Source organism: Marmota flaviventris, chromosome 18 (genome assembly GCF_047511675.1).
Source record: "Marmota flaviventris isolate mMarFla1 chromosome 18, mMarFla1.hap1, whole genome shotgun sequence".
NCBI lineage: Eukaryota > Metazoa > Chordata > Mammalia > Rodentia > Sciuridae > Marmota > Marmota flaviventris.
The window spans coordinates 28,635,428-28,661,122 of record NC_092515.1 but is presented as its reverse complement, the minus strand read 5'-3'; the positions used below and the strand labels follow the sequence as shown (position 1 = coordinate 28,661,122).

The 25,695-nt window shown below is 32.8% G+C and overlaps 1 protein-coding gene across 4 annotated transcripts in view; it reads right to left on the bottom strand.

The window, feature by feature from the left end:
• Phkb (phosphorylase kinase regulatory subunit beta) overlaps positions 1-25,695 on the bottom strand; it is a 233,980-nt gene that overhangs the window by 149,027 nt on the left and 59,258 nt on the right. The window lies entirely within an intron of this gene.

Sequence of the window (25,695 nt, the reverse complement as noted above, 5' to 3'; positions counted from 1 at the left end):
AATCAGTAGAGAAATTAGAGGAAAGCACAGCCACTCAAAAATAATTCTTCCTTGTTGTCCAGGTCCTCCAAAAAATCTCTAAGCTCAGAGTCAAAAAAACACCTTAATCAAGAGTTGATAAGGCTGGGCACAGTGACACATATTATAGGTATAATCCCAGCAATTTGGGATGTTGAGGCAGGAGGGTCCTAAGTTCAAAGCCAGCCTCAGCAACTTAGCAAGGCCCTAAGCATCTCAGTGAGAACTTGTCTCAAAATAAAAAATTTTAAAAAGGGCTGCAGATGTGACTCAGGGTTAAGCATCCCTGGGTTCAATATCTGGTACAAAAAAAAAAAAAAAGTTGATAAGGAAGTAGTCCACCCAGTCTATTCACAAATGATGAATTGTTAGGGTACTTGAATCTCAACTCTTTCATTCTCCTCACTAACAAAGAGACATTTGACGTTAGGGTAAAGAACAGCTCATTCTTTTCAATGAAAGAAAAGAGTAATTAAGGTATTATAGCCTCCATTTCTACAAAGCAAACATTATTCCACAATCTCTCTACCCAAGAGTCTAAGCTTTCCCTAGCCCCTATTACCTTGCCAGCAGACCCTAAGGGAAACCTGCCTATATAAAAATCTTGGGCCCTGGGGCGGGGGATGTAGATCAGTTAGAGAGCACTTGCCTAGCATGCACAAGGCCTTGAGTTTGATCCCCAGAAACACACACACACACCCATGGCCATTTTCATACTCATTTGTGGTTCTAAGAGCTGCTGAGATTTTATAACACATACAGAAAATATATCATAGTTTGTCAGGTCTCTAAATTTAAAGTCTTGAAATAATCCAAGTTCCTCTACCTTTCCTGACAAGCTTCTCAAGTGTGTAGCCTATATTCCTGGCTATCATTTCTCTCTTCTTCCCCAACTTCCCACTTTAGGAAGATATCAGGACCAAGAATAGGCCCAGATAAGGGAGCCTAATCTGGCTATCTGAATAAGAGACTACATGACTAGAAAGGCTGTTCTAGACTAATGAGGTATGTGGAGAAAACTAAAATACCATTTATGTTTATTAAATGTCCCAACTCCCAATGTGAGCTCCCTGAGGGCCTGAACTTGTTCTGTTCACTGCTACATGCATGGAGAATAGTGTCTGACACAAAACAGACGCATAATACCTATTTGCAGACTGACTTTTACTTTCATCACTCCCAACAACAGAAACTAGTTGAAAAGATACTTCTCATAAAAAGCCTTATCCATCTCTTTGTCCCAACACGTTTTATAAAATGGATTATTTGTGCTTTCTGAAAGTCCCCATTTCCTCAGCTACTGACATCACATTCTCCAGTTGTTTCCCATCTTCCCGACTCCAACTCTTCTTGCTTTTATCCATACCAGTGGGCATTCTTCAAAGCTGTCTTGTCCCTCTTCTTTCCATATACAAATGTACCTCTCCCTGAAGTAAACTCAGTCATTATCAAGGTTTGAACTAATGATAGTGGTATAAGGTTCAAAATTTACAGCATAAACACAGAGGCAAGAACATTGATGGGGAAGACCTAGTTCGCTCTCAGTTATACAATGGCCTCTCTGGGTGACATATGGTAAACTAACCTCACTCAGTTCTGGTTTCTATAAAATTAAATAAATTATTGTATGTATTTAATGCATATTTACAATTTATCAATTTTCCATTCTAGTCCTGAATATTTATAATACATACATTTGCTTCTATCTTTAATTATGAAGTTTTTCTACCTAGATGTCTTACTAAAACAACATGTCCTGAACTCTTCCATTTGGAAGTACTTCTCAATTTTGCTTTTCTCCATAAGACTGCTTGCTTTCCAGGCTCTCAGTCTAGAAATCTTGATCTGTTAAAAAAAAATTATAAGAGATCACTCATTTGGACTGAGCTCCTACAGTAGGCCTAAAATACCAGCCCAAACAAGAACAAAGTCACTTTTACTACCTGCTACCTTATCAAAGTAAACTCTTAGACCAGTTTTAAAGCACCAAAACCAACCAAACAACAACAACAAAAGCCAGAAAACATGAGATTCAAACCAACCAACAGAAGAGGCCCTGTTTACCGGAGTTGGCCTGATAAGGAAATCTCCTGCTTTAATCTTACAACTAACTTTGAAACACAATCTGATACTTTTGCTTTTTTCAACGCTTTTATGCCTATAAAGCCAAACTGCTCTGTTGAGTTCAAGAAGCACCTTTTCTAAATCTTTGGAAGAGATACTCTCCAATCTGTGAATCATTAATGAAAGCCAATTAGATCTTTAACTGAATTTGTATTTTTTTTAACAAACTATGTATCCTTTCATCCCTGTATTCACCCAGCAACAAAGGTCTAATAATATTTTCTATCACCTCTTCTGTCAAAAAGCTTCATGAATCTTGACAGTGTAATGACATTCACATGACATTAATAATGCTCCATAATCTGCCCACCCTGTCCTCCTATGCCTCTATTTATTTCATTATCCTCTGACAGATAGTCTGGATTCCATTTGGGTTGGTTGGCATTAGTTTTGCTCATTTCTAACCTTGAATTATTTTTCTATGAATTTTCCTTTAATCCTAGTTCAAGAGGAGGGAGCTCTATTAACACTTACTTTTCTTAGAGCAATACTATAGCTCTTAATTTTTATTTCATTTTTCCCCCCTCACCACTCAGGTCAAAATATTAATCTGCAGACTATGGGGTTCTGACAAAAACCCTGCTTGGATTATTACCTAATATATTTAAACAGTATTACCTTTTTCTTTTCTTTTTCTCTCTTTTCCTTTCTCTCTCTCTCTCTCTCTCTCTCTCTCTCTACTATGGATCAATCCACAGGGCATTTTACTACTGAGCTATACCTCAAATCCTTCATTTTTATTTTTTATTTTGAGACAGGGTATCATTAGGCTGCCCAAGCTGGCCTTGAACCTGCAATCCTTCTACTTTTCAGCCTGCCAACTAGCTGGGATTATGGATGGGTGTGTGCCATGGTACACAAGCACATATATCACATTTTTCAATTTAAAAAAATGAAATCTAAAAAAAATCTAAAATGAAATCTAAAAAGTAGCAAAGGTTTTTACAAATAGGAAACTGTAGACCCATATAACTTTCCAAATTTAGAAATGAAAATTTCTTGTATATTCAACAAAAAGAATACCATGTTTCATTATGGACCTGCAGAAATTTAAGATTACTGTTTGTACTTATGTCTTGTTGTAGAAAGCCTTCCCTATCTGGAAGTCAGAAAGATATTATATAGTCTACTCTATAACAATCATTTTCAAGGTATGATACAGAAACCATGGGGCCCATAACCTCAAAATTATTAATTTTCATTCTCTCACAAATGGAAAGTGAGTTTTCTAGAGGCTACACGGTATATGATATTGCAAAAGACTGAAGGCAAAAGCAGATTATGAGATCCACATCTTCTAGTGAGTCAGAAATGAGAGATTTCCAAAAATGTAGAGCAATGACTCTCTTTTCACTCAATTACGTTTACTTTGGAAAACAGCTATTTTCATAAAAACATAGTATTTTATAGTAGCATGTAATGGATTATTTTAAAATTTAAAAAAATAATGAATCCTTAATTTCTAATACAGTAACTATTAATAAATATAAATATACACAAAACAAAAATAAGCATATAGGAACAAACTAAAGCTTGATGGGGTTCTCGAAATATTAATATCAGGGGATCCTGAGATCACAAAGTTTCAATACCATTATTCTAAAAATATAAACTTTTACCTCTCAAAATCCAAACTTTCTATGTAAAAAGAAGCATTTGATGTCATTTTTAAAGAAAAATGGAGCACCATTTATTGCAGTCTATCTTACTGCTCTTAAAAGCTTACACTATCATAAATCAAGCTTCATATATGTATGTAGTGGAATGTGTATGCATATATTAACTGTTTCTGGACCCTAAATTCTATTCCACTCTATGTTTATCACTGTACAAATATTACATTGTTTCATTTCATTTACTGTTGACATGTGGTAGGTTTTATATCTGGTAAAGTGAGTTTCCTTTCATTTCCTTCATATTTTTCCTTCTCCAAAATGGTCTTGTGTATTTCACAGTTCACTCTTCTATACAAAGTTAAAGATCATTTTGTCAAGTTCCATTAAAATTTAGAATTTCTATGGACATTTTATTGAAGTTTGATATAAATATGAAGAGAACTGAAATTTTCAAAACATTATGCCATCCTGAATATTAACATGATTTACACTAATATATATATTTAGGTTTTATTTTTTATAATTTTGTCCATATGCTAGTAAGGTTCACATATACTGGGTAGAATATTTAAAATTATAATTAATTTTTAATTGGTAATTGCCACTGAACTCCACATGTATCATTGCAGTTGAACTTGTTAAAATTAGTTTATCTAAGAATCAACTTGGATTTAGTGTGTAAGCAATATCATCACTAGAAACTATAACATTCATTTCTACTGTTCCTGTCTAGGTTATCTGTACTATATTAAACAGAAATTTATACAATTTGTCCTTTTCCTGATCCGGGAATTTAAAAGTCTGCTTCTTATAACTGTTGTAGACTTTTTCATAGGTACACATTATGAGATTAAGGAAATTCCACCTTATTTTCAAATATTCAAGAATACTTTTCATGAAGTGAGGATGGATTTTCATTAAACAGTCGGGTGTGGTGGTGTATGCCTGTAATCCCAGTGACTCAAGAGCTTCAGAGATCACAAGGTCAAAGCCAGCCTCAGCAATTTAGTGAGGCCCTAAGCAACTTAGTGAGACCCTGTCTCAAAACAAAATAAAATAAATAATAAAAGGGCTGGGTATATGGCTCAGTGGTTAGTTGCCCCTAGGTTTAGTCCATGGTACCAAAAAAAAAAAAAAGAAAGAAAGTTTTCATTACACACCTTTTTTTGTAACTACTAAGGTGATCATATGGTTTTTCTCCCTTAATTTGTTACAGTGATAAATTATAGTAATGGATTTTCTCACTTTAAATCAACCTTATTTTCTAGACTAAAATACTTGGTTTTGGCACATGATACTAGTGATTGATCACCAATATCTCACTATGTTTCTTACTAATAGAAGCCTGATTTTAACTTTATAAGACTCCACAGCAGCAGGAATGGTTATGTGACTAAGTTCCGAAACTGATGAGAAGTCAGTAAGATAAAGCAGAAATCAATGGATCAAGTTTCTAGGAATGTTTTATGAGCCTCTTCCTCTTTCTTAATTCTTACTTATCAGTGTAGACATGATACCTAGAGGAACAGTAGCTATTGTAAAATTATTTGAATAAATATCTCATGTTAAAGACAGTGGAGCAAGAGAAGAGGATTCTCTATTCTTGGTGGCACTGATTACTTGCTATTTAAGCCCAGTACTTCCCACTTCCAGAATTTTGGGTGAATGAAATAAAACCTTTACTTGTTGAAGTTACAATTGTTAGGGTTTCTTTTATTTGTAGCCACATGCAATGTTAAGTGATACTTCAACCATGATTCATTCAGATTTTCAATGTCATCCCCTTCTTCTGTTAGGTTCAGTTTGCAAAAAAATTAAGGATCTTAACATTTTCCATCCAATCAATCAAAAGCAATTTATCATTCTCTATAACATCATGTATTTGAAACTGCTGCACTGAATCTATTCGTTTTTCTATTTAAAAGTCAGGGTTTTTGTCAACTTCCCCTACTACAATAAAATTTTTAGAAGGCAGGGATCTTTGTCTTCATCAGTCTTTTTCTCTAGTATCTAGAACAGTAATTTCCACATGGTAGAGGCTCAGTAAGTTTGTTAAATGAGCAAAGGAATACATAAAAATGATAAAAAAAGAATATAAGTGAGATTGGTATAAAACTTGACTTTTCATACTAAATATATCAAATTTCATAAAACTATATTAAGCTTATAAAATTTATTGTTGTACTTTCTCTGTTTAATGAAGTAGGAGCTACCTGTTCCTTTAAGCATTGATAAAATTTGCCTAGAAAAAAAAGCTAAAATTGTTCTTTTTTTCTTTATTTCTTTGAAGAAAAGTATGATGAAGGGGAGGCCTAAGATTTTTTGACTAATGTGTTACTTTTTGACTAAAGATTCTTAATGGGATAAAAACTGGTTCTTGGGGAGGTAAAGGAAGAAACAACAAAAACAAACAAACAAAAAAAAGTGAGACATTACTATCACATACAGCTTTCCAAAGTTCTGATAAAATCTTTGATCTGACAAAATCTTATTCCTTATACTTAATTTGACAAATTAAAATGTGAATTTAAATAGTTTTCTCCTCCTTGGTACCTATAACAACAAAAAGGTTAAAAAAACTATTATAGCTCTATGTCATTTCTTCAAATATTTATTTTCTAGTTGTAGGTGGACACAATACCTTCATTTTTATGTGGTGCTGAGGATTGAACCCAGTGCCCCACGTGTGCTAGGCAAGCGTTCCACCACTGAGCCACAACTCCAGCCCTATGTCATTTAAAAAATTTCTTCCTATATCAGTTTTGGTAACTCCATTAGTTTGCTTGAGATGCCATATGATGTACCATGGAGTGGGTGGCTTAAATGACAGAATTGTTTGTCTCACAGTTCTGAAGGTCAGACGTCCAAGACATAGTATCAACAGGTTTAATTTTTTTCTAAAGCCTCTCTTCTTAGCTTAAGGATGGTTATCCTCTTCCTACTTTGTCCTCACACGATTACCCTTCTATGACCAAATGCCTCTATATCTTCTTCCCATGTCCAAGGACACCAGTCAGATTATATTAGCTCTCATCCAAGGACCTTATTTTAATCTACTTATCTCTTTAAAGGCCCTACTTTACAAACTACATCTGTATCTAAATACAGTCATCTTTTGCAGTCTTCAATATAAAAACATTGGGGGTAAATAATTCAGTCTGTAATGGAATTTATGTGTTTTTTTTTTCTAGAACCCATTCCATTTGAATAGTTTTAAAACTTACTGTGGCATAATTTATGATAAATTCTACCTCTGTGAATTAATTTTTAGTTATGTTCTTCTTTTCCTTGATATTTATCTATTTAATTATTACTTTTCTGCTTGTCAACTCTTTAAAGAAGTTGGTATGTATTATTAACTTTTAAATTTTATATTTTATAACATTATTCCTAGTTTTTATTTTTATTTATTTTTATTACTTCCCTTTACTTCCTTTTTTTTTTTTCAATGAAAAAAAAAAGCCACCCTAACCCAAATTTGAGGCCTGGTTTAAGAGGCTCCTCTTCTTCAACAATGAATCAATACCCCAATTCCCTTATCATTTCCCACACTATGGACCATTATGCTTCTACCTGAATTACCTCAGGGCCAAATACCTTATAACTTGGGTCAGTCCAATGCACTGAATCTCAAAATAAGCATGTAAATTAGCTAATCCACAGGAAGAACAAAAACCTTGCTTGCCCCACCCTCCTTTCCTACACAAACCATTCCCCATAGCTGCAGCTCATACTCACTATTTAACCTGTCCTCTAATAAATTCCCTGGGTAGCCATATAAGGTGGCTTTGTCTCATTCAGAACTGTAAATAACAAAGAATTGTGCATTTAATCTAATGATGAGTAACTGTACAGTTCATCACTGTTTTGTTTCCAGATATCAAAAAAACCCTTAAATATTATAAAGCACAGATGCATCAAATTAATTCCATGAGGTTATTAGGGACCTATGCTCCTTTCATCTAGCTTTATACAGATTTTTTTTTTGTGGTATCATGTCTCATCTATTCTGCAAGAAACTTATTTTCTTCAATTCAGATTGTCAGTCATCATCTCTCCAAATAGAGCCTTTTCCAAATTCCATGTATTTTGAAATTGGTGTGCATATATTTATACATCTGACAGAATGCTTTGACATTATAGAATGCTTTGATGTTATTGAAGAAAATGCCACCCCTATCCTGAAACAATGAAAATTTGCAGGCATAAACCTTAGGGATGTTAAAATCAAACAATGCATCTTTTCTCAGCTAAAATGTACCTTGACTTCTTCTAAAAACAGTAAAATAGTTTGTCCATAGGGAGGAGTTATTCTTTTACCTCTGTTATACTGCTGCACATAACAAATTTTTGTATTTAATACTACAGAACTTTCATCCAGGAATTAAGATTTCAGGAAAAATATGGAGAATTTATGTCTTCCTACTAAATAATTACAAACTTTGCCATATCCAAGATACTTCAACTAATTGATAATACTAGCTTCTTTTTTATTGTGGTGGTGGCTCAGTGGTACACCACTTGCCTAGCATGTGTGAGGCACTGGGTTCAATTCTCAGCACTGTATACAAATAAATAAAATAAAGACCCATTGACAACTAAAAAAAAAAGTATTAAAATAAATAACATTGGACACCAAAAACAAACAAACAAACAAAAAAACCCTAAGGTAACCTGTGGATATTCAATAATAAAAAAGTTTAGAAAAGAAAATGTTCTCAATTGGTAACCAATCAAATGTTTGAATACCAACTTTGGCACTTAATCTTTTCAGTGACTTCATTCCCACAGCAGTTGAGAATTTGCAGTTAACATAGTAACAGAGTCAAAAATACATGGATGATACAGAGAAATGACTAAGGAACAATTAAAAAGAGATAACTTCGGTCATTAGAAATACTTTTCTGTCATTCTGGAATATTAACGGTTCTCTTCTGTTTCATTTTTAACAAAAAATACAGAAGACAAATAAGAACCACTTAATTAGGAAAGGCAATTGTTCAAAATTTTAGTTACTTGCAGAAGTTCCTGCTTTCCTCTTACATTAATTTGGAATAATTATGAAAGTCAAATTTTATCCTATAATTAGAGAATGATAGCTCAAAATTTGCTTTGAAGCTAAAGGTAACAATATATATTGGTTTGACCAAGGCAAATAAATTCTGCTTCACAAGTCACTCACTAACTATGTCTAAGTGCAAATATAATGGTAACATAAATGCATTATTATGAATAGTTACTAATACTGTATTCATTCCTTATCACATGTTACACAGACAGGTGAACTCATACAAAGCAATGAGCATTTTATGTATTTTAAATAACTATTTCAGCTATAAGAGAAGTGGCTATTCCAAGCTTACTATGTGTCTCATGAAATTATAAATTTTCCTATCTGTTTTATTCAGTAATAATTAATTTTTTAGAAGATGGCTGACACTATTTTTTAAAAACATCTATAACCAACATACTGCAGGCTCAATTTTTCTTAACTCTTTCGGTTATAATATTAACCTGAAAGCAGACACCAATGTGACAACAATTAAAAACTAGGAGTAAATATTTATGTGTAGAAAACATTTTTATTTGGTTAACAAAAATAGAATAAGTTGTAATTTTTTTAAAATTCATAAAATGGATTGGAAAATTTCTCAAAAGATTATCTGTACCAATCGTATCTTTATATGTGTGAGCATTTTTAGGTACATTCTTATTCATTTAAACTGATTATCCTCAAAGCCCAATGATTTTAATACAAAAATATCTAAATCCTCTCTGATGTCTATAAATCACAAATTATTGCAGCCCAAGCTAGATGCAATATTACAAAAAATTTGACTACTAATAAGTAATGGTTTACATATAAATTTTTCAATAACATCTTAACCATAATACAACTTCAACAACAATGTAATATACTCTTATATGCAATTTAAAGAAAGTGAAAATTTCAAGAGATATGAAAAGGGACACAGAATTGTAGCAATGGTTAGGCAATACATTTGGTGACACGATTTACTGCCTAGAGAACAACAGTCTTAAAACGGATTAACATTTTACCTGTTTGTCTAAAAAAGCGTATTGGTATGTACATAAATAAATGGCATAGGAGACACTAAATCTCTTAAGAGGCACTACCACCAACACAACAAAATGAAGCAGGCTTTCTCTCAAGAGAAAGGAGGAATAAATGGGGTAATATTTCAGAGAAAAAATTTCCTAATTCCTGGACATTTGCATTATGAAACTTTAGTATACTATATATGAAGGGTAAAGAAAGCAAACAACTGTGAATAGTAAATCAAGTAGCTATTAGCTATAAGTGGCTTCTGAGCACTTGCCATGTGGCTACTCAGAATTGAGGTAGGTTTTCACTGCAAAATACATACCAGATTTTGAAGAGTTAACACAAAATTAGGAAAAGCAAATTATCTCTTGAATAATCTTTTATATTAATTAATATTGAAGCATCATTATAAATACACTGCAATATATTAAATACATTATTAAAAATAATTGCATCTTTTAAAAACGTAGCTACTAGAAAAATTTAAATAACATACATGGCTTACATTTTATTTCTCTTAGTCTTGTAGAGACTGGAAAAGAAACACACACTTTCCCAGCCTCCCTGCTCAACTTCAGGTGGCCTCATAATAGCCCTGGTCAGTAAGGCATGACATGGAGTCTGCTGGGGACTTTTGATATTTCTCATAAAAAGGGTTTCTTTTAATCAAAAGTAGCTAACAACGCTCTCACCCTTTAATCAATCTTTCCTTTCTGATTACATTTGTTTGGGAGTGGGAGGTTACTAAGGATTGAAAGCAGGGGTGCTTTACCTCTGAGCTACATTCCTAATCCTTTTTTTTTTTGGTTATTGGTCCTTCTTAGTTATACATGACAGAATCCATTTTGATAAAATTATACAAACACAGGCTATATATCTTATTCCACTTAGGACACCATTTTTGTGAGGTTCACTTAGGTAATTGAATATGTATACACAGGAAAATTATGTTAGATTTATTCTACTGTCTTCCCTATTCCTATACCCCCCTCACACTCCCTTCCTTTTGTTTCCCTTTGTGTAATCTATTAAACTTCCCTTTTTCCTCTTCCTTCCCCCTTTATTGTAGTTTCACTTCTACATATCAGCAGTTTTACTCTTTGAGATAAGTTCTCACTAAATTGCTGAGGGTCTCACTAAGCTGCCAAGGTGGCCTTAGACATGCAGTCCTCTTGCCTAAGCCTCCAAAGTTGCTAGGATTATAGGCATATACCACCACAATCAGCTTTTTTCTTTTTATAACCAGCGATTTTGAGGTAATAAAGAAAAGGGAAACTGACAAAGCAGGTTGTTACACATCTCTATGCATCTCATTAAATGAGAAAAATAAGCACCTGTTCATTTAAGACACTGTAGTCATCCCAAACAGAGGATGAATTAATATATTATAATGAAGCATAATTATGGAAGAGCTAGATTGGAATATAAATTCCAGATAATCACAAAACAATTTTTTTACAAATATGATAAACCTAAGTTTATTCAGCAACAGCTATATATATGTATATCCAACAAAACTTACAAAATTATTTTCTATATAAATACTTGAGTTGGATTTTAGTTAAAAAAATCAAAGATATTAATTTGAACCTAAGTATAAGTTCACTACCTGATTATTAAATCAATAAAGTGAAAGGAATCTCAAGTTAATAGCTGAATTCTAAGAACTTCTTAAATATGTTGCTCAAAAATGGGTATGAATATTCAGGATATTAAAACAGCATTTGTATTAGTATAGTATAGCAAGGCTAAATGTCCCAAGCAAAGGCCTGGCATAAAACAGATACTCACTCAATTCCTGAAGATGGACAGTAGACATTTAGTTGCCTTGTTCTTACATGGTACTGAGTCTCAGGCAGCCACGTATTGTAATAATAAGTAAAAGCTATAAAGCTGTGCACTGACTATGAGAGCTGTCAAGTAGTGTCCCCCAAACAGAGGACCTCTACAAAGTCTTGGAGACTTGTAGATTCAAAGTATTTGAATAAATCTTGGTTCAATCATTGATCACTTAGCTACTTGAGCAAAGACTTCAAACGTCATATATGACAAACTATATAGAATTCACAGAAATTTTTCAGGAAAGCTATTAAACAAACAGATAACACCACCAATACAAACATTAATACCACCATATACTGGGGAGGAGGGCCACATCTTGAAGAAAAAAAAAAAGAACAGAAACAGTTCCTAATGAAGCTTAAACACTGGACTTGCTAAGTAAAGACTTTAACTATTTTAATCAATCAAAGAGATAAAGGAAAGTATATATAAGGAACTAAGAAAGAACTAAGAAAGATATCAAATTGACAAAATCAATAAAGAGAAATAAATTATTAAAGGCAATAAAAATAAAATTTTGAGTAGATAGCAATAATGAGAATAATCATTTAATAATTTTATAGAATAATAATTTTCTAATAATAAAATAATTTTATAGAAATCAAGTATGGCACTATGGGATGAAATAAAAAATAACAGAGGGAAATATGGAAAGTTCACAAATACATGAGAATTAAAAAAGAAACTACTAAATAACCAGTGGGTCAAAGAAGTCACAAGAAAAATTAGAAAATGCACTGAGATGAATGAACACAAAATCAAAATACATCAAAACTAGCAGAATGTACATAAACAGTAAATAGAAGGCAATTTATAGCTTTAAATTATTTTTTCAAAAGAAGAAATATTTAAAATCAATAATCTTAACTTTATACCCGAAGAAACTAGAAAAATACCAGCAAAATGAACCCAGATTCAACAGAAAAATAGAAATAATAAAGTCTAGAAGAAAAATAAAATACAGAATAGAAAAATTAATAAAACCAAAAGTTGATTCTTTGAAAAGATCAATAAAATTGATGAACTTTTGGCAAGGCTCACCAAGGAAAAAAAGGAATAAGACTCAAATTATTAAAATCAGAAATGAAAGAGGGGACCAAGCTTAGAGAAAAAAAAAATTAAAGTCAATAGTATGAACAATTGTATGCCAACAATTTAGATAACAGATAAAAAGGACAAATTCCTAGAAGAACACAAACTTCAGAAACTAATTCAAGAAGAAATAGAAAACATGAATATATATGATAAGAAATTGAAAAAATAATCAAAATTCTTCCCATTAAGCCCAGACCTAGCTAACTTTACTGATAAATGTTACTAATCATTCAAAGTAGAATGAATACCAACACTTCACAAATTCTTCCAGAAAACAGAAGAGGAGGAAACACTTCCTAATTCATTCTATGAGGTCATTACCATTATACCATAACCAGATAGACAAGTCTGTCTCTCATACATACACAATATATACCAATATCTGAGAATTAGTGCAAACTCCTCAAAACAAATATGAAAAAAATCTGGTAACATATAAAAAGAATTATACATCAAGTAGAATTTATTCCACATATTTTAAGTTAGTTCAAAATAAGTCAACCAAAGAAATAACTCAGATGAACAGATTTAAAAAAAAATCTTTTCAACAGATACAGAAAAAGTATCTGAAAGAATCCAACAACTTTTCAAGATGAAAATACTCAAGAAACTAGGAATATAAGAAAACTTTCTCAATCTGGTGAAAGGTATCTACAAACTCACATGTAACATCATAGTAAATACTAAATGATGAGATTTCCCTCTAAGATCAGAAACTAGACTAGAATCTTCACTTTTACCACTTGTATTCAACTACTGGAGGGTTATATTGATCAGCTTTTTATCTTTGGAACAAATCATTATGGAGGAAAGATTTATTTTAGCTCAAAATTTCAGAAATTTCAGTCCACGTTCAGATGGCTCCATTCTTTCTATGCCTGTGGAGAGGCAGATATCATTGTGCAAGGATGTGATAAAATAAAGCTGCTAACCTCCTTGTAGCCTGGAGGCAGAGAGAGGGGAAGGAGCTAGGCTCAAGACATAATCCCTGATGGCCCACCTCAAGGATGCACTCTCTTCAACTAGATCTAACCTCTTAAAATTTCTGATTTTTTAAAAACAATTCTACCAATTATGTATTCAGCTATGAATCCTTCAATGATTCAATCCATTGATGAGGTCACAGCTCTCATGATCCAATTACCTCCCCAAATCCCCACCTCTGAACATTGCTGAACTGGGGACCAAGTCTTCAATATTGAGCCTTTAGCGAATATTCCAGATCTAAACCATAACAAGGCTTTTGCTAAAAAAACCCAAGAAGTAGAAGATTTGAAGACCATCACTATACTAGAAATGAATAAGTAAACTTTCACTATATGCAAATGACATGATATTCTACATAGAATAAGCAATTTTTAAAAACTGTTAAACAAATACAAAGTTGCAGGATACAAGATCAAGATGCAAAATTCTACTGCATTTCTATATACTAGCAAAGAATATTCTGAAAATGAAATTTTAAAACTCCATTTACAATAGCATACAAAGTAAAATATTCAGAAATAAAATTTAAAAGGGATAAAGGACATATATTGAAAACTACAAAACCTCACTGGAAGATATTTAAAGTACCTATGACACAAAGCATAAGTAACAAAAAAAAATTGATAAATTGGATTCCATTAAAGTAAAGTAACTTTTTTTTCCTTAAAATACAATTTCAAGAAAATCCACAGAATAGGAGAAAATATTTGCAAGTCACATATCAGAAAAGAGTTAGTTCCCAGGTTATAGAAGAACTCACAATTCAATAATTAAAGGACAAATAATGCAATTTAAAAGGGGCAAATGAAAGGTGGGGATGTAGCTCAGTTGGTAAAGTATTTGTTCAATTCATACTCAAAAAAAAAAAAAAAAGCAAGGATCATGAACAGATGTTTCTTCAACAACAATAAACCAACGACCAATAAAAGACCACTTAAAAGTTGCTGAACATCATTATTAACTCAAGAAATGCAAATCAAAACTACAATAAAATGCTGCTTCAGACCAATAAGAATGGTGACACTAGAAAACAAGAAGTAATTGGCAGGGTGTTATGAAACCTGATCCTCTTTTACTGATGAGAATGTTAAATGATGTGTTAACTTTGAAAAACCATTTAGTAGTTCCTCAAAAAGTTGAACATTAAGTTATCATGTGGCCTAATGATTCTACTTCTAGGTATATGTCCAGGAAAATGGATGTATGCCTACACATGAACACTTGTATACATCAAGGAAAATTTAAGACAAATCTACAAAAACTTGTACATGAATTTTATAAACAGAATTATTTGTAATAGTAAAAAAGTAGAAATCACCAAAATACTCAGCAACTAATGAATGGATAAAAAATATATGCTGGCCATAGTGGAACATGACTCAAATCCCAGTGCCTTGGGAGACTGAGGCAAGAAGACTGCAAGTTTGAGCAACTTTGCAAGGCATTAAGTAACTTACTGAGACTCAAAATGAAAAATAAAGTTGGGCGTTGTTGCTCATGCCTGTAATCCCAGCGACTCAGGAGGCTGAGGTAGGAGGATTGTGAGTTCAAAGCCAGCCTCAGCAAAAAGGAAGATGCTAAGCAACTCGGTGAGACCCTGTCTCTAAATAAAATGTAAAACAAGGCTGGGGATGTGGCTCAGTGGCTGACTGCCCCTGAGTTCATTCCGCAGTAGCCCCAAGAAATAAAAAAAGAAAAAGAAAAAGGACTGGGGATATAGCTCAGTGACAAAGCACGCCTGTGTTAATTCTCTAGTATATATATAAAGTGATACACACACACACACACACACACACACACACTATGAAACATATTCAGTAATTAAAGTGAATGACATACTGAATCATGTTACAATACAAATTGAATACAAATGTCTGAAAATACAGTAAATGAAAAAGGCTATACAAAAAAGCCACATATTGTTTAATTCCATTTATACTTTAGCAAATAAACAAATCCAAAGAGAAAGAAAGCAGAATAGTGATTGTCAAGGGAAGTGGGGAAGGAGAAATGGAGAATGATTGTTATTGGGTTCCAGGATTCTTTATGGGGTGATGATAATGTTAAAAATGTGATTATGGGGATAGTTTCACAACTCTGAATATAGCAAAAGCACAGAATTAAAAAAATAAAAGTTACCAGGTACAAGAGGCATGAAAGAAGACAACATCAAATCAAAAAATGATAGGAAAAACAGATCACATTAACAAATCCCCATCTGGGATCTGACCTGAGAGGGGACCTGAGTTACCTGTGGAGGTAAGAAAAAAAAAATCCCCAGATAATCCATACATTGAAGTAATTAAGCACAGAACATAAAATTATAATAATAGTAAAGTTCAAAAAAAAAATTTAAAAATTGTAATTTCTTAGAAGATATCAATCTAAAACACTCAAATGAAAATTATTTGTATATTTGTTTATGATTGAAGCAAAAATTTCAAAATTGAAAAGCAGAATGCCTAAAATATAAAATTCATTTGATGGGCTTAATAGACAGTTACACATACTGGAACATATAAGCTGGGGAATTGGAAGATAAACCAGCAAAAAAAGTCCAAATCAAAGTAAAATGGATAGTGAAAAGCATAAGAAAAAGTAGTTAAAAGACAATGGAACAAGGTGCAAGGGAACTTACAGATAAGTGAATGTAACAGGAAAATAAAAAATGGAGCATATGCAATATTTGAGTAGATAATATCTGAGAATTTTCAAACTTATGAAAGACATAAAGCTCCAGATTAAAAAACTTCTATAAGCCCAAGGACAAATACAACCCCCCACATCTTAGTACAACTAATAAAAATCAATGATAAAAACAAAATATTTTAAAGCAGCCAAACATAATGTTTTCATATAGGCAATAATAGAACTGAAGCAGATTTCTTCTTAAAAGCAACTGAGGCCAGAAGACAATGTAATGATATATTTAAAGTTTTGGAAAAAAAATAAATAAACATGAACCTAAAGTATCTTTCAAAATTTAAACTGAAACCAAGACATATTTAGAAAAACAATAACTAAGGAATGGAAAATAATCCCAGGTAGACCATCCTAGGAAAGAAAAATTATCATCAGAAATGTACATGTGAAGACATTTGTGTATATAAATCAATACAATTCTATATAGAATATATATAGAAATAATATTAATGTATATAGAAATAATATTAATGCTTTATGGAGTTTGAAATATATGCACAATTAAAATAAATATTAAATGGCACAATGGCAAGTAGACTCTAAAAGGTTAAGGTGTACATTGTGATTTCTAAAGTAATTCTAAAGTAAGAGTAATAAAAGAAAGTCTAATTAATAAGCTAAAGGAGGGGAGATGTAATGATATGAATATTTGATTAGTCCAAAGGACCTATAAAATAGGACAAAAAAGGGGTACAAAAACACAAAACTGATAATAACAATAAAATAATGAAAGATTTAACCTAAATTTACCAATATTTACATTAAATGTAAATAAATTAAATTAACAAATTCAAAAATTGCCAAGGTGGTTTTAAAAACAAAGTGATGTTTACAAAATATAAAGCATACAAATAAGAATTTAGAAAATTTAAAAGTAATTTAAAAAGACATACCATACAAATATTAATCAACAGAAATGGTTTAGACAAAGTATAAGAAAGAAATTTTTAAGGGACTTGAACTGGGACATTTCCATGTCAATAAAAAAGTATAACAATCCCAAATCATATGCATTAATTGCATATGCTTTGAAACACACATATTCATATATACATGTATATATATATACATATATATTCATATATACATAATACACAAATCATAAAATTCTAAAATGGAGAAATAAAAAATTACATAGAGAATGACTAATGCAGAAGACAGGAAATTCAATAGCATATAAAAGACACGAATACTATGCCACAGTTTACCTTATTAATATTATAAGGAACAATGAACACAACAGAATGCTTGTCAGGTTTATCTAAAATATTTAACAATAATAACCATATGCTAAGCAAATCTCAACAAGTATGAAAGGAGTAAAACATATGGAGTATGTTCTCCTAGCAGTGTAGATAAAAACAAGAAATCAATATTTTAAAAATATAAAATACTCAAATGTTTGGAAATCAAGAAATACATTTAAAAACAAACAGCTGGCCAAAAATAATAACAATGATGGCTAAAAGATATTTTTAACTGAATGGTAATAAAAATATGACAAACTTAGACTGCAACTAAAAAGTAGAGAAAATATTAAGTCTTAAGTGTGTATATGTATCAAAAGAAAAAACAAAAAAAATCAATGATAAAAAAGTTTATATATTAAAAAGTTGTGGGCTGAGGTTGTGGCTCAGTGGAAGAGTGCTTGCCTAGAATGGGTGAGGCACTGGGTTATGTGAGCACCACATAAAATAAATAAATAAATAGATAGATAAATAAGTAAATAAATAAATAAGTTATTATGTCAATCCACAACTAAAATAAAGTATTTTAAAAAACTTTAAAGGGGTAAATTAAACATAAAGGTATGGACAGAAATGAATGAACAGAAACTATAGAAAATTTAACAAAGCTGAAAACTGGTTCTTTTTTAAACTTAATTAATTTGTAATAATTTGTTATACACGACAGTAGAATGCATTTAAATTCATAGTACACAAATGGATCACAATTTTTCGTTTCTCTGGTTGTATATGAAGTAGAGACAAATCATTTGTGTCTTCATACATGTACCTAGGGAAATGATATCCATCTCATCCTACAATCTTTCCTACCTCCATGCTTCCTCCCTCCCCCTCCCTCCCCATTGCCCTATCCAAAGTTTCTCCATTCCTCCCATACTGTCCACCCAACCCATTATGGATTAGCATCCACATATCAGAGAAAACATTTGGCCTGTGGTTTGGGGGGATTGGCTTACTTCACTTAGCATGATATTCTCAAATTCCATTCATTTACCCGCAAATGACATGATTTTATTCTCTTTTAATGCTGTGTAATATTCCATCATGTAAATATACCATAGTTTCTTTATCAATTGAAGGGCATCTAGGTTGGGTCCACAGTTTAGCTATTGTGAATTGTGCTGCTATAATCATTGATGTGGCTACTTCACTGTAGTATGCTGTCTTCTGGGTATAGACCGAGGAGTGGGATAGCTGGGTCAAAAGGTGATTCCATTCCCACTTTTCCAAGGAATCTCCATATTGCTTTCCATACTGGCTGCACCAATTTGCAGTCCCTCCAACAACGTATGAGTGTGCTTTGCAACTCACATCCTCGTCAACACTTATTATTGCTTTTTTCTTAAAAATTGCCATTCTGACTGGAGTGATATGAAATCTTAAGAGTAGTTTCGATTTGCATTTTTCTAATTGCTAGAGATGTTGAATATTTTTTCATATATTTATTGATCGATTGTTTATCTTCTTCTGAGAAGTGTCTGTTCAGCTCCTTAGCCTGTTTATTGATTGGGTTGTTTGTTTTTTAGTGTTTAGTTTTTTTAGTTCTTTATATATCCTCTAGATCAGTGTTCTAAATGATATGGGTGTGGTAAAAATTTGCCCCCATTTTGTAGACTTTCTCTTCACCTCACCGATTGTTTTTTTTGCTGAGAAGAAACTTTTCAGTTTGAATCCATCCCATTTATTGATTCTTGATTTTATTTCTTGAGCTATAGGAGTCTTGTTAAGGAAGGAGGGGCCTAATCCGACATGATAAAGATTTGGGTCTACTTTTTCTTCTATTAGGTAAAGGGTCTCTGGTCTAATTCCTAGGTCGTTGAGCCATTTTGAGTTCAGTTTTGCACATGGTGATAGATAGGGACTTAATTTCATTTTGCTGCATATGGATTTCCAGTTTTCCCAGCACCATTTGTTGAAGAGGCTATCCTTTCTCCAGTGCATGTTTTTGGCATTTTTGTCTAGTATGAGATAACTGTATTTATGTGGATTTGTCTCTGTGTCCTCTATTTTGTACCACTGGTCTACAAGTCTATATTGGCATTGCTGTGCCAAGTACCATGCCGTTTTTATTATTATAGCTTTGTAAGTATAGTTTAAGGTCTGGTATTGTGATGCCACCTGCTTCACTCTTCTTGCTAAGAATTACTTTGGCTATTCTGGATGTCTTGTTTTTCCGAATGAATTTCATGATATTGTTTTTCTATTTCTATGAGGAATGTCATGGGGATTTTGATTGGAATTGCATTAACTGTATAGTGCTTTTGGTAGTATGGTCATTTTGACAATATTAATTCTGCCTATCTAAGAAGAAGGGAGATCTTTCCATCTTCTAAGGTCTTTTTAATTTCTTTCTTTAGTGTTCTGTAGTTTCATTGTAGAGGTCTTTCATCTCTTTTGTTGATTTCCAAGTTTTTTGTTTTGTTTTGTTTTTTGTTTTGAGGCTATTGTGAATGGGGTAGTTGAAAACTGGTTCTTTAAGCAGTCTAATTAAACTGAAAAGCCATTAAGAAAGACTAGTCATGAAAAACAAGTTGCCACAAAATAATCAATTTAGGGAAGGGGAAGTCATTATAGAACCTAAAGATATAAAAGAATATTCAAAAGAACTTTATATCAAATATTTGAGGCTTTAGAGTGAAAAATACAATCCAACAATCTAACAAAAAAATACATAGTGGGTTATTAATAAGTGGGATCTGAGATTCGTAAAATAAGTACTTAATCATACTTGGAAGTTTACAGTTCTTTGAATATTCATATAAATCATAAACTGTGAGTTAATACTTTAGTTTTCTTTAAAATATGTAATAAAGGTTAGAGAAACAAAGATAAATTATGCTTGATAAATTTGTATTAATTTTTCATTTTAAAATTCAGTTAAATGAAACAGTATCACTAAAGTTTTGCTACCAACACCGTGAAGTTCTGAAAGCCAAGATGCCTGAGAATGGTGAATGCCTAAAAAATAATAAAAGTCTCTGAAACAATAAATGGCTTCATAGTAAACTTGATACAGTTACATTGTCTCATTTGATGTTCAGGATTGAAGAATACTGGTATTCTCACAAATATTTAACATTGCTCATATACAAGGGTAGTTACTAGGTTAATCTTCATATATAATTTTACCACTGGGGTTTGAATAAACAAATGGTAACACATACTCTGATTTGTATTAGGAACTGTTTTACTTCCTGATTAGCCTTAATAGAATAGCCAAAATGCTCAAAAGAGGATAACATCTAAAATAGTTTTACCATTTATGTACATAGCTATGAAATTCTGTAATTAAGATAATAAAATATCCTTTCATTAACAGGACTAAGGAATAATTAATAAGCTACAATTGTGGTTTAATGTACCTGAACTGTTAATGCAAACAATACTTTGGCATAAACAGGTGTTATGACGAAGAACTGCTTTCCTTCTAGGAGTCTGAAATTTGGTACATCCTAGGCAGAGGGTGTGTAAGTGACCAGCCCCCAATGAAATCTTCAGCAACATGTCTCCAAGGAGCTTACACAGTAGACAACATTTCACATGTGTTATCACAATTCATGCTGAGGAATTAAGCATGTTCTATATGAATATATGAGAAAAAGACTGTTGGAAGTTTGCACTAGAATTCCTCTGGGCCTTGTTCCATGCATCTTTTTCCATGGTTGATTTTCCTTTGTATCCTCCTCAGGGCAATAAATGACTATAATCATGTGCCAGATACAAAATATATACCCCAAAGCTAGACCCAAATTCTTTGTGAGTTCTCTTAGAGAATCATTGAACCTAGGGTTGGTCTTTTAGACTCACCATATAGAATTATTCGTTTATTCTTCCAAAACACAGAAGTCAAATTTCAAATAATTATGTACATAGGGAGTTAAGAATATGCAACAAATGATATATAATGAACCCAGCTTAAAGTTGTCACACATTGATGCCTTCTATGCAACATTTCAGATGAATACCCTAAGAGAGCTCTAGATATTAAATCATTCCCAAATCATTAGTTTGGGTTAAACAGTTCTTGCCACAAAATTTCAAGAATTAGTAACTCAAGTTAAGTCTTCAATCATATAGCATCATATGACAGAAATTAGTTATCAAAAATGGTTCTTAGTTCATGTGAATATTCACCCCTTCTTCAACCTCTTGTACACTTGGTTTTCCTGAAGCCCCTTTTCATGTTTACCTGATATCCTTGCTTCCTATTTCAGCAAGCTAATAGAAACAATTAGAATAAGATCAACCTTTATATATATTAGAATAAGCTAATAGAAACAATCAGAATAAGATCAACCTTTATATATACTATCATGCAAATACACATTTAGGTTATATTCACATTCCTTCCTTGTCACATTGTCTGAATCATTAGGGATCCTAGCTAAAAACAACCCTTCCACTAATGCAAAATATCCAATCACACCTTGCCTATTCAAAAACTTTGCTCTTTCAGTTGTCCTTTCTTTTTTTCTGTCCAAACCAACAAATTTTACATGTATACTGGATCTTTCCCATCAGCCTAACACCCACTCCAAATACAATCCTCCCCTGACTCTGCACACTCCTCTAGCTAGTATCCCAATTCTATGAACCCCTTTCCAAGAAAATTGTAAAAAAGAAGGGTGGGAGGGGAATAGAAGTTCATTGGTTTAGACAAAGAGGAATGAAGGGAAAGTAGTGGGGGATAAGAATAGTAAAGACAGTAGAATGAATCTGACATAACTTTCCTATGTACCTATATAAATCTCAACACTGTATATCCAGAAGACTGGGATCCTTATTAGAATAAGATACTTCATATTTGTATAAATATGTCAAAATAATAAGATATACTTCATGTTTGTATAAATATGTCAAAATCTCTACTGTCATATATAACTAAAAAGAACAAAAAAATTTAAAAAAATAAAATTAACTGTGTAAACTGGGCGTGGTGGTGCTTGCCTGTAATCCCAGCAGCTGGGGAGGCTGAGGCAGGAAGAAAAAAAAAAAAAAAAAAAAAGCCAGCCTCAGCAAAATCGAGGTGCTAAGCAACTCAGTGAGATCCTGTCCCTAAATAAAATACAAAACAGGGATAAGGATGTAGTTCAGTGGTTAAGTGTCCCTGAGTTTAATCCCTATTTACCAGCCTCACACCCCCAAATCAAGTGTGCATTAAAAAAAAAAGTTCAACCAGAAACTACTGCTAAATATAGTAGTCTGAATCCCAACCACACCTAGAGTTTCTATTATTTAAGATCTTGTAAGTTTCTTTCTATACCAAATAGGACTGAAATATGTAATTAAGTAAGAAATTATAAAGTGATGGAGTGTGACTTCAGAGGCTAAGTCATGAAATGCTAAGAGTCAGCCAAGTATATGATGCATGGCATTTTTGGTTGAAAGGTGACACCAGCTAGCCATTGAGATGATATGATTATGTTAAGATTTGCATTCATATGGATATTGGACTCCTGCTGTTTACCTTGGCCTGCTATGGGACTCCTGGAGAGTTCCCATTGGTTGGGGAAGTACAGTAGGAGGGAGTTCTGGGAGAACTCCGCGTGTGTGGATCAGTGATCTTCCGGGGGCGTACACAACATTGGCGGCAGTTTCAAAAAATAAAGTTTGTTCCTGCTTGAGTGGTGATTTTGTGCCTAACCAGACTACGGCAATGAAACACAGTACTTGCATCTTGCTCTCTTGGATCACTTTTCTACAGAATGCCACATGCCACAATGTGAGGACACTGAAGTAGCTCTATAGAGACAAACCCTGCTAACAGTCAGGGGGAAACTGAGGTCTCCTAGCAACAGCTACATGAGTGAGCCATTTTATTAACTTTTTTTTAATTTACTTTTTAAAATTAATTAACTTATTTATTAAACAGTAGAGTGCATTTTGACATATACTACACAAATGGAATACAAGTTCTCATTCATCTGGCTGTACATAGTTCAGAGTCACTCCAGTAATGTAATCATACATGTACATAGAATAATATCTGTCTCTTTCTACTGTCCATCCCATCCCCACAACCCCACCCCTCTCTTCACTCCCTCTACACAAACCAAAGTTCCTTCATTCTTCCCTATCCCCCACCCCACTACGAATCAGCATTTGCTTATCAGAGAAAACATTCCGCTTTCAGTTTTTTGGAATTGGCTTATTTCATTTAGTATGATATTCTCTAGTTACATACATTTACATGCAAATGCCATAATTTCATTCTTCTTTAGGGTTGAGTAATATTCCATAGTATGTGTATACATTTTATTTATCCATTCATCTGTTGAAGGGCATCTAGATTGGTTCCATAGTTTAGCTACTGTGAATTGACCTACTATAAATGCTAATGTGGCTGCATCACTACAGTATGCTATTTTTAAGTTCTTTGGGTATAGACCAAGGAGTGGGATAGCTGGGTCAAACAGTGGATACATTCCAAGTTTCTGAGGAATCTCCATAATGCTTTCTATAGTGGTTGCACCAATTTGCAGTGCCACCAACAATGTATGAGTGTACCTTTTCCCCCACATCCTCGTCAACACTTATTATTGCTTATATTCTTGATAATTGCCATTCTGACTGGAGTAAGATGAAATCTTAGGGTAGTTCTGATTTGCATTTCTCTAATTGCTAGAGATGATGAACATTTTGTGTGAGCCATTTTAGAAGCAGGTCTTCCAGCCTGAGTAAAGCCTTCAGATGACTGTAGGCCCAGCTGATAGCTATTTCCAATTTCTGACTCACATACTTTGAGATAACATTTATTTACTACTTTTTAGGGCAGCACAGGTACTGAGGACTCAGTAAAGTACCAAATTCCTTGAACTCAGTGGCTTAAAAAAAATAAACAATTAGCCCCACACGATGGCACACAGCTAATCTCAATGACTTGGGAAGATGAAGCAGAAAAACCACCAAGTACAAGACCAGCCCGGGCATCTTAGCAAGACCCTGTCAAAAATATAAAGAGCTGGGGATGTAGAATAGGGGTAAAGCACCTCTGGGTTAAATCCCAATACCAAGTAAACAAACAAACAAACCTTCTTTTAAAGAACTAAAAAGAAAAATGAAAATACCCGGACATTCCTGAATAAACAAACTTTTATCCATGGAAGCAACACTTGGGTTTATTTATCTAAGGGAACAAGAATATGTAGGTCAATTTGACAAACTTCTGTTAATACAATGGCTCAATAGACCACCCTCCAATTATTAGCCTCACTCAATGTTTTTTCCACTTAAAATTCAAGTTCATAAGAAAAATAATAAAGAGTGATGTTTTTTCTATAATGACATGACACTATGAGACCAATCATTAAAAGGCATCAAAATTGGAGTCATATAACAGCAAAATCATGAGGAAGAACCATTAAGGTTGTATCTATGCCCCCATGTGTAAAGGTTTAGCTGATAGAACTTAATGAAGAGACACACAATTAGAGGTTTTAAAATCTTCATTAAAAATAAAAAGAAGCCAGACATGGTGGTGCACGCCTATAATCCCAGTGGCTTAGGAGTCTGACACAGGAGTCTTCAGAGTTCAAAGCCAGCTTTAGCAAGGTGCTAAGCAACTCAGTAAGACCCTGTCTCTAAATAAAATACAAAATAGGGTTGAAGAAGTAGCTCAGTGGTTGGGTGCCCCTGAGTTCAATCCCTGGTATGCCTCCCCCAAAATAAAAATAAATAAATAAATAAAAATAAAAACAAATCCAAAATGTAGGAAGGGAAGACAAATTTTAACCTTATAAATATTTACTTTCAGAGTATTTTTGAACTCTATAGTTGTAGACTCAAAGTCTAGAAATTCCTTCTATGAAAGAAATATGTCTTTTCATATAATAATGCTTTCTATAAAAGGCAAGAAAAATTATTCTAAAGGAAAAACAAACAGTATTTACATAAATTTAGGGTGGTTCTTTGAACCATTTCTAAATGATGAAATGGGACACAGAGTGCCAAGTTCACTACTTTGCCCTCTTCAACAGATATAAATGAGTTATCTCCA